We start from the raw sequence: 13,135 nt of genomic DNA on the forward strand, positions 1-13,135 counted from the left end.
CTTAATTTGTCAAAGAGTACTTAACAGCATTCAGCAAAATTCACATGCAAGTCCGTGGTACGCACCTGGCCAAGTCAGAAGATTTGCAGCGCCTCGAGGGCAGCACTCTCATGGCTTTCTCACCTGTCCTGGGCTTCAGCCCTTTTGTCCCGACACTCCAGTTTTGGCTGTCATTCTTGCAGGCCAAGAGAGGCAGGGCTTGAGTGGCGGGCTGCACACTGAACCTGAGAGTTCTCCTTATAAAATAGCGGTGGTACCTGCTTCTCAAGGATATTGTAAAATAGACGTATGTAAAAGGTCTTTGTAAACTGTAAGGTGGTATTCAAGTATAAGGTTTTTAAAACACAAAATAGAAGTGGTTTTCTTTTTTTTTCCCTGTCACGTATTAACTATACCATTTACCTTAATCACCTCACCCCCTAGGCCTTTTATAAATTTCTTCTTCTAGACATAAATTCAAAAATCCCTTTTGTAACCCTTCATGATTTTCTTACAGTCAGTTCATTGTGGGCATTTTACTTCCTGATATCATCCTGTGTTTCTTTTATAGGCATCCGTGTTACGTGTCCCTCTTATCTTTTTCTGTGTCTTTTAAAATCTGAGTTCATTGAAGGGCTCCTTTGTGCAGCCATTCTTTTCAGACTCTTCCCATTTTCTGTCATTAATATCCTTGCAGTTTATAGAGAATTCTGTTTCTTAGACTAAACCATTTCAAATTTTTATCTTTTCTATGTGACTAGAAGAAAGAGGAGCAATACTGTTTGGCTATACCTTTCTTCTCCATGTTTTTCTGACTCATTCTCTTTCTTTAATTGTCTGTTTCCTGCTCTCATTCTTCTTTCCTGGATTCTCCCTGTGATATAACTTTGAGAATTATTTGTTCTAAAGCCCAGAGTTTAAATCTGGTATTTTATCAAATCATGTACAGATTTAGAACATTTCCCAGGTTATTCTTTGAAGTTCCTTTTCAGTTTATAATTTACTTTCAACAGAGTTTAAAATGGACACTGTCTTCAGGGTAGTAATCGTGTTTCCTAGTTCCTTTGTATTTTCCTCACAACACCTAGTAAAATGTAGGTATTTCACACAAGCATTTAGTATAAGAGAGTCTAATAAGTGTGAATTCTTACAGATATAATTAATTCATGAATAACCCAAAGTCCTTACAGTCTCTACAGGGTCCTGCACATTCTGGCTCCTGTTCCTCTCTCTTACCACTGCCCTCCACTCTGCCCTTAGCACAGCAAACTCTTTGCTGTTTCTTACAGCACACTCCTCAGGGCCTTTGCACTTACTGTTCCCCCCTATAGTACCTTCCCCCCAGGTTTCTAAATCACTGTTTTTCACCTGATTCAAACATCCTTCTTAATGAAACCTCTCCTGATGACCTTAAGATTTTAATGCCTCTCCTAGCCCCTGTACTTTCTATCCAGCCCTTCTCCCCACTAGAATGTAAGCTCTATAAGGGCAAAGTTTCTTGTGTCACCTGTGTACTTATATAGTGCCAAGAACAGTACCTGGCACAGAGTGGATGCTCAGTAAATATTTGTTGAATTAATTAATCAAAGCTAGCTTAACTAGACTTCTGTTCTTGAGAGCTTCCTAAAACAGATGACTCATCTTTCTTTTTTGAGTCTCAGGCAGGATTTACTTTTCTTTTCTCTGAACATTTTGTAATTTGTGTTCCCTAATGTGTCCCACATTTCCATTCCCAGCTATTGTAACAAACGTGAAAATTGTAAGGTTAATTGCTCTCAGATTTTCCAGCAGTTCCATTTATCAGCTTATTTCTTCCCAGTGGTCACATTCATGCCCAGAATATTTCTTTTCCTATTTGAAAGATGGAAGATTAGCAAGGCATTTAATAGATGTGTTGATTTTAGCTGTGGGAGAATTCTAGCAGATATCCCAAAAGTTGAACTTTTTCTCTGTCAGCTTCAGTCTCTAGAATATCAGCAATTCTTTATGCTTCTACATCCCTGCCATTCCTCTGTTCAGTTCAGAGTCCCATCCATCAAATCTCAGTGATGCTTCATGCTATCATATAAACTTATTTGTAAAGTGTCAATTTTCTTTCTTTGTTTAATACCCATATTCTGGGTATGGGGTTTTCAGGGACCGAAGACCACATTGTGGCTAAAACCCTTCCCATTTGTTTTTTTGCAACAAGTAATTTCCTTAACTATTATCATTACTGTCATTTTTTTTTCCCACAGCATGCCCAGCTTCTTTCATTGTTACAGTAATATCTGAACTTTTTCTACCTCTTCTTCCATTTTCAGTTGAAAGTCCACTTGATCAATGAATCAACATTACATAGTGGCCGGGCGCGGTGGCTCACGCGTGTAATCCTAGCACTCTGGGAGGCCGAGGCGGGTGGATCGCTCAAGGTCAGGAGTTCGAGACCAGCCTGAGCAAGAGCGAGACCCCGTCTCTACTAAAAATAGAAAGAAATTATATGGACAACTAAAAATATATATAGAAAAATTAGCCGGTCATAGTGGCGCATGCCTGTAGTCCCAGCTACTCGGGAGGCTGAGGCAGTAGGATCGCTTAAGCCCAGGAGTCTGAGGTTGCTGTGAGCTAAGCTGACGCCACGGCACTCACTCTAGCCTGGGCAACAAAGTGAGACTCTGTCTCAAAAAAAAAAAAAAAAAAAAAATTACATAGTGATTAGACAATGCTCGAGATCCACCATTTAAACTGTGTGACCTGGAACAAATTAAATTATTTAAGCCCTCTAAACTTGTTTTTGTGTCTGTATAATGGACAGTAAAGTAATACCTGTTTTCTGGGCATTAATCCCTTTTTCAGAATTAAATGATATGAAGAACATGATGATAAACTTTTATGTAGAGTTTACTATTTGCCAGACATAGTTTTAAAAGCCTTACATATATTAACATACTATATATATGGTATACAGTGAGTTTATTATCGTGCTTGGCATGTGGAAGCAGTTAGTAAATGTTAGTTTTTATTAGCAGCCACAGCAGCAGTAGCAAATCTCTGGGTTAACATATTCTTTCCTTAGTTTTTGCAAGATATGCCTCTTCTCCAGCAAAGAGTCTGTTACAGATACCTGTATGCTAAGGTATGAGCCAGACCTTCATGTACCATTTATACCATTCTTTAACACTATTTACTTGCTAGAAGAAACCACAAGAAACCTCACAATTGGAGCCCAGACAATAATAATATCTGTATGGAGAACCCAGCCATTCTGCATTGAAATTGAATACAAATTGTGTCTTTAAAGTAAAATGTCAACTTTAAAAAATAGAAATGTTGTTGAAAATTAGTTTTCATAATTTACATTTGGTAAATTCCATATATTTCCATTGACTGAATACAGAATGGTAAAATACCTCGTTAGAAGGGAGAAAACACTATAGAAATTTTGCTACGTATTGATAGGTTATACATTCTAAAACATTACATTTTCTGTGAAAAAAACTCATAAAATTATTAAGTAGTAACTTTCTGAAGTAGCTCTTAAATTTAGAATAATATGGGTAAGCATATTTGCAGTACACTCAGAATAAAACAAAATGTTTGTTATGTATTTGACAGGACACTTTGTGTCTCTCCCACCTTTTATTTAGGAAAGGTCAGTTAGTAAAAGATAATGTATGTGGAAAGACTTTTGAAGACTCTAGAGTAGCAATCCCCAATCTTTTTGGCACCAGGGACTATTTTCATGGAAGACAATTTTTCTGTGGACCGGGGAGTGGAGGCATGGTTTCGGGATGATTCAAGGGCATTACATTTATTGTGCACTTTATTTCTATTATTATTACATTGTAATAGATAATGAAATAATTATACAACTCATCATAGGTTGGGGACCCCTGCTCTAAAGAACTTCGTAAACACGGGGCACTATTACTATACATACGAAAATATTGCTTATGGATTGGCAGTTACCATCAATTACCTAATAGCAGTATGGCACCACTTGAATTAAACTGAGGGTCTGTGAGATTTGGTAATTTCTGTAATGTCATCTAATGAATAATAGGACTCTATTCAGGTCTTTTGTTTTATTATTCAGTTCTCTTAGGCAATCACTCCAGTCAAAGCACTCTTAAAAGGCAGGGTGCCTGTTCTCAGGGAGATGGGAAGGTGTTTGAGGTTCTTCATTATTATCCACTTGGGAGATACTTTGAGAATCCCAAGAACTCTGTCTCTATTATCCCTGGTATGGGGCTTAGAGACCCCTCATTAGTCCAGTTTTGTACCTAAAGGGCCTTCATAATGTGCTTAAAGAGTCCCTTGTTACATCCCTTAGGATGGTGCTTGGCCAAATTGCTATGTACATGTTAAAGGGAGGCTAGAGCTGAAGTTGGTCACTTTCTGCTGGATCAGTTCACAAGATTTGAGTACTTTCTGTGTGCTCTGCATCATGCTAAATACTTAGGGGAACAATAAGATACGGCTCCTGCCTTCAAGGAGTATGGAATTTAGTGGAAGATGGCAACATACATGACTGTAAATCTATCTACATGAGATTTTGTAATTAAATGCTTAATTGTGAGATTTGTAATAAGCGCTAGACAAACTCTGAAAAGTGAAACATAGATGAGGTTGCAGAAATCATGAAAAGCTTAGCAGAGGAGGAAACATTCATCAAGTTCTTTAAATACAAGTAGAGGAGAAAGGAAGGACCATTTTTAAGTTTAGATATTCCAAGGCTTAGCGGTGAGGTTGATTATGGCATGTCTCTTGGTTGATTAGGGAGGAAACTGGTGAATAGTGGAAAATAAAGTTAAGTAGTTAGGGTGGGGCCAAATTATGGGGTTTAATGAAGCCAGGCCTAGAAGTTTAGATTGGAGTGGTAGAAAAGAGAAGGCTTTAAAAGTTTTTAAGCCAAGGAATGACATCATCTAAGTTTTATATAAGGAGCAGTGATTTAGAGATGGGAGAGAATGGCATCAGGAAGAACTGCTCCAACACTGGTACAGTAATGCTGCTGTTATAATCCAGGTGATGAGGGCCTGGGCTGATGTGCTAATGGAAGTGAGAATGAAGAGTAAGGTGGAATGAAAGAAATTTTGACAGTTTATTAATGAACTTGAAATGGGAAAGGGAGAGATGAATTAAGGCTGCTATCCAAACTTTCTGACTGGAAGAAAGGTTAATGCCATGGACAGAAAAGGGGTTATTGGAAGACTGGCTGTGGGGGAAATGTTATGCCTTTACCTTTGGGCATAATTAGATACAGTTAGTCTTCCATATATATGGGTTCTGCGTCTGTGGATTCAACCAAATGCAGATCAAAATTATTGGGGGAAAAAAACAATTAAAAAAATAATACAGGCAGGGCATGGTGGTTCATGCCTGTAATCCCAGCACTTTGGGAGGCCAAGGTGGGAGGATCACTTTAGGCCAGGAGTTCAAGGCTGCAGTGAACTATGATGATGCCACTGCACTCCAGTCTAGGTAACAGAATGAGACCCTGTCTCAAAAAAAAAAAAAGAAAGAAAGAAAACAATAAAAAAATACAAATGAAAAACAATCCAACATAGCAACTGTTTACATAGCATTTACATCGCATTAGGTGTTATAAGTAATCTAGAGATGATTTAAACTATGTGGGAAGATGTGTGAAGGTTATATGCAAATACCACACCATTTTATAGCAGAGACTTGAACATCTGTGGGTTTTGGTATACGAAGGCCATCCTGGAACCAATCCCCCAAGGATACTGGGGATGATTGCATAAGTTATCTGTAAGATGTGTAAGTTGAACTGTTTAGCAAATAGCTAGAAATATGAGACTGGCTGTTGGATGAGAAACAAAGGGCTAAGAAACTCAGGTGTGTTAGCCTTTTTGATTATCACTTCAAGCCATGGGAAAGGAGCCCTGTGTGAGTTAAAAACTGGTATTCATGCATAGCTTCTAACTGATACATCTGAAGAGTTCTTAGTATACATGTTGACTGAAATTACTTTTTCAAAATTATTCATTTATTTATTTGACTGAAATTACTTTTGAAGTAATTTTTCCCCTAGTAAGAAAAGGCATGCAATGCTATTTTAGGAAATTGGAAAATGCAAAAAGGTATAGTGGGGAAAAAAAGGGCAATTACTATAGTACTTCAATCAATAAGATTTGACTAAAGATTTGACTTTCCTTCTGCTCTTTTTCTTATGCATATATAGAGAGAGGAAATATATACATATATTTATATATGTACGTGTATGAGATCATGCACTATGTACAGTTTTATAGCTTGCTTTTTCATTTAACATTGTATCATGATAATTTTCCCCAGGTGATGAATTACTGCTTGCAAATACTATTCTTAAAGGGCTGGCATTTTTTTCTTTTCTTTTTTTTTCCATCATTTGGACTTACCATTATTTAATACCGCTCTATTGTTTTTTTTTTCATATACTGTTCTATTGTTGAAGACTTAGATTACCGCCAAAATTTTTTGCTCTTATCGATATTATAATACACTTCTATAAAATATGTACTCTTCACCTGCTGCTTAGGTATGACCTCCCTGAAAGGACAGACCTCTGTATCCCTAGTACCCAGAAGACTATCTGGACATAGTAGTTGCTTAATTTTAAAAAAAATTGAATGAAAGGAGACTATTAAATGTTCAATTTCTCTTATTTCTTTTATTATGATTCCCTATGTACCCAGGAATCTCTAATTGTGATTTGGCTGTCCATATAAGTCTGGCTGTGATGAAAGTATTGGCTATTTATGGCTGTAGACAGGCATTCCTATTTCTGTCACAGTTATATTTGTCACTCTGTATTTAATAATAAATCTGTATTCCAAGTTTGTTGAAGCTTGGTTAGTTTTGTTTGCATCTAAACAATGGAACTACCTTATTCATGCTGATAAAAATCCAGTTTCTGAACCAGTAAGGCTGAGAGTTGGGCCTAGGTTGTTGTGAATGGCCAAGGTAATAGATGCTACCTTGTCAAGAGCCCTCCGAAGAAGACAGTCCGCTGGCCTTCACCAGGGAGAAACTCCTGCCAATACCACGTTTTTCCGTTTGAATCCCTGTGGTACCCTGAAGTGACAGATGTTTGACTTTTTCAAACAATATTTTAACATATTTCAAGATGCAAAGGCATTGTGTCTGACTACTTTTTTCTTAAAAATATATTTCATTTCCACTCAGAAGTTAGTTTCCAAGAGAAGTAAGCGTGTTCAAAGACTTAACGATAGTGGTCCAGAGAAGCTTTTAAAATAAATGTGCAGTATTTATATATTTTCTTTCAAAGAGCATTTTCATTTTATTTTCCTGTGGTAATAAAAGCACATTATGAAGAATTTTCAGGTCAAGTTCACAAATATCTAATTTTATCAGGGAAGGACTAATTGAAAAACTGAGAGATACAGTTTGAAACACAAAGTTCTGTGCTGGAGGCTTCTATTGATCTCTACCTCAATTAATCTTCTGTCAGTCTACCATGACCCTAAAAGTTGTAGAAATTTTTATATTCCACCTAGATCTTTTATGTTGCATTTTATGCCTACACCGTTCCCCCCTTCCCAGGGGAATCTCAGAAAAGCTGTGTCCCTGTTCATAAAACACAGTGATTGTTCACTTAGTTCCTAAAGAGTTCTATTTGGTTATGGGGTTTAATCCCATCTGTCCAGGGCTTAGGTTGGACAGGGCAGCTACTCAGGGTTAGGATATCTGTGTACCCTTTACCAGAGTATTCATCTCCTGCTTTCACCTCATTCTTGAAGGCAATATTCTGTCTGGTATGGCTTGTGTTGTAAAATGTTTCCCAAATTGTGTTATATGAAACACAAATCCTAGAAGAATCACTGTGTAACTTGCCATGTAAAAAATATTCCAGTGCTCGCTTCGGCAGCACATACACTAAAATTGGAACGATACAGAGAAGATTAACATGGCCCCTGCGCAAGGATGACACGCAAATTCGTGAAGCGTTCCATATAAAAAAAAAAAATATTCCAGAGTTGAAGGCCTGGGAAATTCTCTTCCTTTTTTAGGATATTCAGTTGTTTAGTATTTTCCAAACATATTTTATTGCTAGAACCTGTTTTCCCTCAGACATATTTAAGAAAAAAATGTTTTGTAGAACATACTTGGACAAGTGATGCTTTATATCATTACTTTATTGTTGGGTTTTGCTTATGAATTCATTTGACTTAATTTTAAAGTTTCAGTTGCAGGTTTTTTAAAATTTGTTTTTATTTATTTTTTATTTTTTTAAGAGACAGGGTCTCACTCTATCACCCAGGCTGGAGTGCAGTGGCTCAATCATAGGTCACTGTGACCTTGAATTCCTGGGCTCAAGTAATCCTCTTGCCTCAGCCTCCCAAAGTGGTGGGATTATAGGCATGAGCCACTATGTCTGGCCTCTGTTGCAAGCTTTAAGTTTTTCTTATATCCTTTTTCCTAAAATAGTTACTTTCCTAGTCTGAAATCCATATATTGTTTCAATGATGAATTGCTTATGTAGACTTGCCCACAATTCATCTAAAGGAAATAAATTGTTAATATTTTTTTTTATTTTGAAGTGTGTCATAAGTGAGAATTCAAAGTGTATCTGTACAGTATAAAGAAAAATAGTGAAACACCAAAGTATCTACCACAGAGGTGAAGCAGCACAATTTCACCAGTATCCCAGAGCTCCCTGTGTGCCCTTCCTCAGAGCATCTCCTGCCCGCTCTCCTCCCGGTGGCAACTATATACGCTGTCTTTAATTTTATGATAAACATTCTCTTGCTTTTATATATAGTTTCACCACCTAGGAATATATCTCATTCAGTCAATCTTATTTTTTAGGTTTGTGTGCTTTTTTTTTTTCAATATCTTTTTTTTTTTTTTTTTTTTTTTTTTTGAGACAGAGTCTCACTCTTTTGCCCGGGCTAGAGTGCCATGGCGTCAGCCTAGCTCACAGCAACCTCAAACTCCTGGGCTCAAGCGGTCCTCCTGTCTCAGCCTCCCGAGTAGCTGGGACTACAGGCATGCACCACCATGCCCGGCTAATTTTTTCTATATATATTTTTAGCTGTCCATATAATTTCTTTCTATTTTTAGTAGAGATGGGGTCTCGCTCTTGCTCAGGCTGGTCTCGAACTCCTGAGCTCAAACGATCCGCCCACCTCGGCCTCCCAGAGAGCTAGGATTACAGGCGTGAGCCACCGCGCCCGGCCGGTTTGTGTGCTTTTGAACTTTATGTAAATGGAAACATACAGTAGGTATTCTTCTATGACTTGTTTTTTTTTCAAGATTATGTTTCTGAGATTCATCCATGTAGTGGTACATTGTTCATTTTCACCACTGTGCAATTTTCAGTTATGTGAATATACCACAATATTTTTTATTCCACTTCTGTTGATGATCATTTGTATTGTTTCCTATTTTTTTGCCCATAGGAACAGTGCTCCAGTGAACATTGTTACACACTGTCTCCTATTCCACGTGTGCAGGAGTATTTTCACAGTGTATGCCTAGGAGTGGAATTGCTTGGTCATTGAGTGTGTGTGTGAGTAGCATCAAACTGTTCCCCAAAGCAGTTGCACCAATTTACACCTTCACCAGCAGTGAATAAGTGTTCCCATTGTTGTTTTTCTTCAACAAAACTAGATACTGACAGCCTTTTAGGTGTTTGCCAATCTAGAGCATGAAATAGTATCTCTTTGGGGTTTTAATTTTAATTTCTCTGATTATAATTGTAGTTGAGCATCTTTCATTATGTTTATGGGCCATTTGTGTTTTCTCTTGTGTGAAATTCCTATATGGGTTTTTTGCCCATTTTAAATTTTGTTTATGTTTTTCTTATTGATTCATAGGAATTCTTAGTGCATGTAAGATACATGTATGTTGTTTAGAACAGTACCTGAAACATAGAAAGAACTAAATAAGAATAGCTATTATTATTGTAATACCATTGTTGTATATAATTGTTTGTTTTTATGTATTGCAAATATCTTCTGCTAGTTTGTGGCTTTTCATTCTATGATGATGATTTTTTAACTTAGCATTTTATTATATAGAAATTAGATTTAATACACAATCTTGAATACTCTACATATTAATAACCATGACATATTCGTGGTGCATATGTTATATTTCATCACCCATAACTTTCAATCTTCATTACCATTTTTTGCTACTGCTGCTATTTCTTTCTTTTTTTTTTTAACCCCAGGAGAAAGTTTACCCATTTAATCCCCTTTATATAATTTTATTTTCAGTGTTGAAGCCTAGTTGTGGATACATCTGTCTCTCCAAATGAGCAGTTGCCTATAAGAGATCCAAATAAATCTTAAACTGTTAATTTAGTTAGGTCTTTATGATGTTAAATAACAGGCTTAGTAGTTTGGAATATGTAACTTGCCGACCAAACTGTCAATGTATTACTTAGCTTAGTACTTCAAGATCCTAATTATCTTTTCATAGATTTTTCCACATACTGGAAGGGTGGCAAGAGGGACATGTTAGCAGTATAATTATAAAGATAACAACAGTGATGATAGGTAGCAGTGATAATGATAATAATAGTTTCTTCAAATTGACCACTTACCATGAGTCAGGTACTACCCTTAGTGCATTACATGTATTAACTCACAACAATCCTTTTGATTGATTAAAAAAAAACCCATCAGCTTAGACAGCTGTTGTAACTTGTGTTAGATCACACAGCCAGCAGGAATGGAATTAGAGATTGAAACTCAGGCAGTCTAGTTGTAGAGTCTTAGAAATAAATTCATTGATATCTATCAACTTGGTATCTGAAGAAATATTAATTCTGTTTTAATTTTTTTTTTTTTTTTTTTTTTTTGAGACAGAGTCTCACTCTGTTGCCCAGGCTAGAGTGAGTGCCGTGGCGTCAGCCTAGCTCACAGCAACCTCAAACTCCTGAGCTCAAGCGATCCTCCTGTCTCAGCCTCCCGAGTAGCTGGGACTACAGGCATGCACCACCATGCCCGGCTAATTTTTTCTATATATATTTTTAGCTGTCCATATAATTTCTTTCTATTTTTAGTAGAGATGGGGTCTCGCTCTTGCTCAGGCTGGTCTCGAACTCCTGAGCTCAAACGATCCGCCCACCTCGGCCTCCCAGAGTGCTAGGATTACAGGCGTGAGCCACCACGCCCGGCCTAATTCTGTTTTAATTTTAAGAGAAGAATTCACCTAAAACTTTGTTTTTTAAATGTGAGGGCAAGAATATGGGAAAACACATTTTCAATGTGGTAGGTGGGATCTAGTACTTTTAAAGTAGGAGCAAAACATGGAGCTGGAGTTGCCTGCTGGATGCGTGTGGTAGATCAGGCTTCCATTATGATCAGTTTTGAATCTCCCTGAGTGGATGATGGCCTGTGGAAGATTTCAGGGAATTCATAGCCTTTCATTCAATCCCCCATATGCCATATGCAAATATTTGGAGGGTGGTCACTGGAAAATGGTTTTAAAAATACCACAGAGGGCTCTAACCGGATTTTGGGCTTGGATAGTTACTGTCCAGTTGAGATAGAGCCATCCTAAAAGACAGCCACCTAGGAACCCTCATACAACTACCCGGGAAATAATTAAACATATTTGGGATAGTGTCCACTTATTAGCTTTAGCTTAAAAGTATTTTCCTCCTTCAAATCTTTTTTTTTTTCAATTTAAAACATTTTCAGTGGTTGGTAAAGCAATTTTCTTTAGATTGCTGTTACTGCATTAGCTATAGGCTGTTTTCAGATAATAGTTTTCAGTCAGCTGTGATTTATTTGTTTAGTTATAGATTAAGACTTACGTGAATTAAGGTCAATGCATTTACTCTAAAAATTATGGGATTAAATGGCTAAGTGAAAAGAATGAAACACACTCTGGCCTGCTGTCCATTCAGTTTTGAGTAGAATTAGCACAGACTTAGAATGACCATGTATAGGAAAGATAGCACTGAGGTGACCTACTGGAGGGTACTATGCTGGTGACTCAGCTAGGGTGTGTATAGTAGTGGAAAAGTTTTAAAATTTTGCTATGGGATTTAAATATTATGCTTTTTCCTCTCTTGCTTTCCCTTCAGGGAAGGACTTGGAAGGCAGCTCTTTTCCCTCCTTTGTATGGTCATAACAAGGGATTGCAAATTAATTAGCTGCTTTCAAGGCATCACACAGACTGAATTCCATATTTGTCTTGGAGGGAAGTCCAGACTTGTGTCTGGGGTGACTGCATCTGTGCTTTGTGAGACTGGGTACAACTTCCGTGTATTCAAGGGTGGGATCATCTTGTCAACAGCCAAGTGCCTTAAAAGATGCAAGTCACTCAGAAGAAATGAGCCCCCCAGTTTGTTTTTAATGTTCCTTTCACAGCCCCCCTCCCCCAACACACACAATACACCAGAGAAATGTTGCACCTGCTTGCTACTTGGCAATAGATTCTGTGAGGATTAATTGTAGACATTGTTTTCTATGTGGGTTGGGGACAGAAAATTGCTCTTTAACGTTTCCCCAAGTCTCTGATAAGTACTGAAAACTTTGACAGTTAAATGTGGACTGTAAAAGAAACACATAAAGAAATATAGGGAAAACAAAAATAAAAAGTAAACCCATAGATCAGAACGTTAAAATGCATTGTTTTCTAAAGTAGTTTCTTTTATGATTTGACTTAAAGGTAGCCTTGACTGTGTCAAAAAGAAACTTCATTGATTTTTTTCTTTCCTAACATCCTCATGACCTTTATGCTATGTTGACACTAAGTCATTTTGTGTTTGATTTTCTTTTCTTCTGTATTATATGTGTATATCTTTTTCTTTTAAACAAGGGTGTGGATTTTCTACTTGGCTGATCCCTGTGGGTGGTTAAGATTTGTTTTGTGGAGCAGGTCCAGCATTAGAGGCAGAGTGGGAGGGGTCCTGGGCTGGGAGCCTAATGGTGGCTCCATTTCTAAATGTGTGACCTTAGCCAAGGCTTGCCAACTTCCTGAGCCTTAGATTTTTTTATCTTTAAAATAGGGATAATAATGCCTGTCCACCTACACATAGTTTGGGAGAGGCAGTACTGCCTACTGGTGAAGGGTCCTTGTTTTGGTTTTATAACACTGAGTAGGACGCACATCTTTTCTATGCCCCAGTTTTTTCCTGCTGCAAAATGGCAGTAGCATTATGTACCACTTCTTAGGGCTCGTGCGAGGA

General features: G+C 37.5%; 1 protein-coding gene and 1 non-coding gene across 2 annotated transcripts in view; both read left to right on the forward strand.

The window, feature by feature from the left end:
- The window catches only part of STK38L (serine/threonine kinase 38 like), a 76,496-nt gene that overhangs the window by 12,872 nt on the left and 50,489 nt on the right, over positions 1–13,135 (forward strand). The window lies entirely within an intron of this gene.
- LOC138397677 (U6 spliceosomal RNA) lies at positions 7,837–7,943 on the forward strand. Its single transcript, XR_011235809.1, has one exon. It is a non-coding gene; the product is annotated as a U6 spliceosomal RNA (small nuclear RNA).

The sequence above is a fragment of the Eulemur rufifrons genome, chromosome 16 (assembly GCF_041146395.1).
Source record: "Eulemur rufifrons isolate Redbay chromosome 16, OSU_ERuf_1, whole genome shotgun sequence".
Classification (NCBI taxonomy): domain Eukaryota; kingdom Metazoa; phylum Chordata; class Mammalia; order Primates; family Lemuridae; genus Eulemur; species Eulemur rufifrons.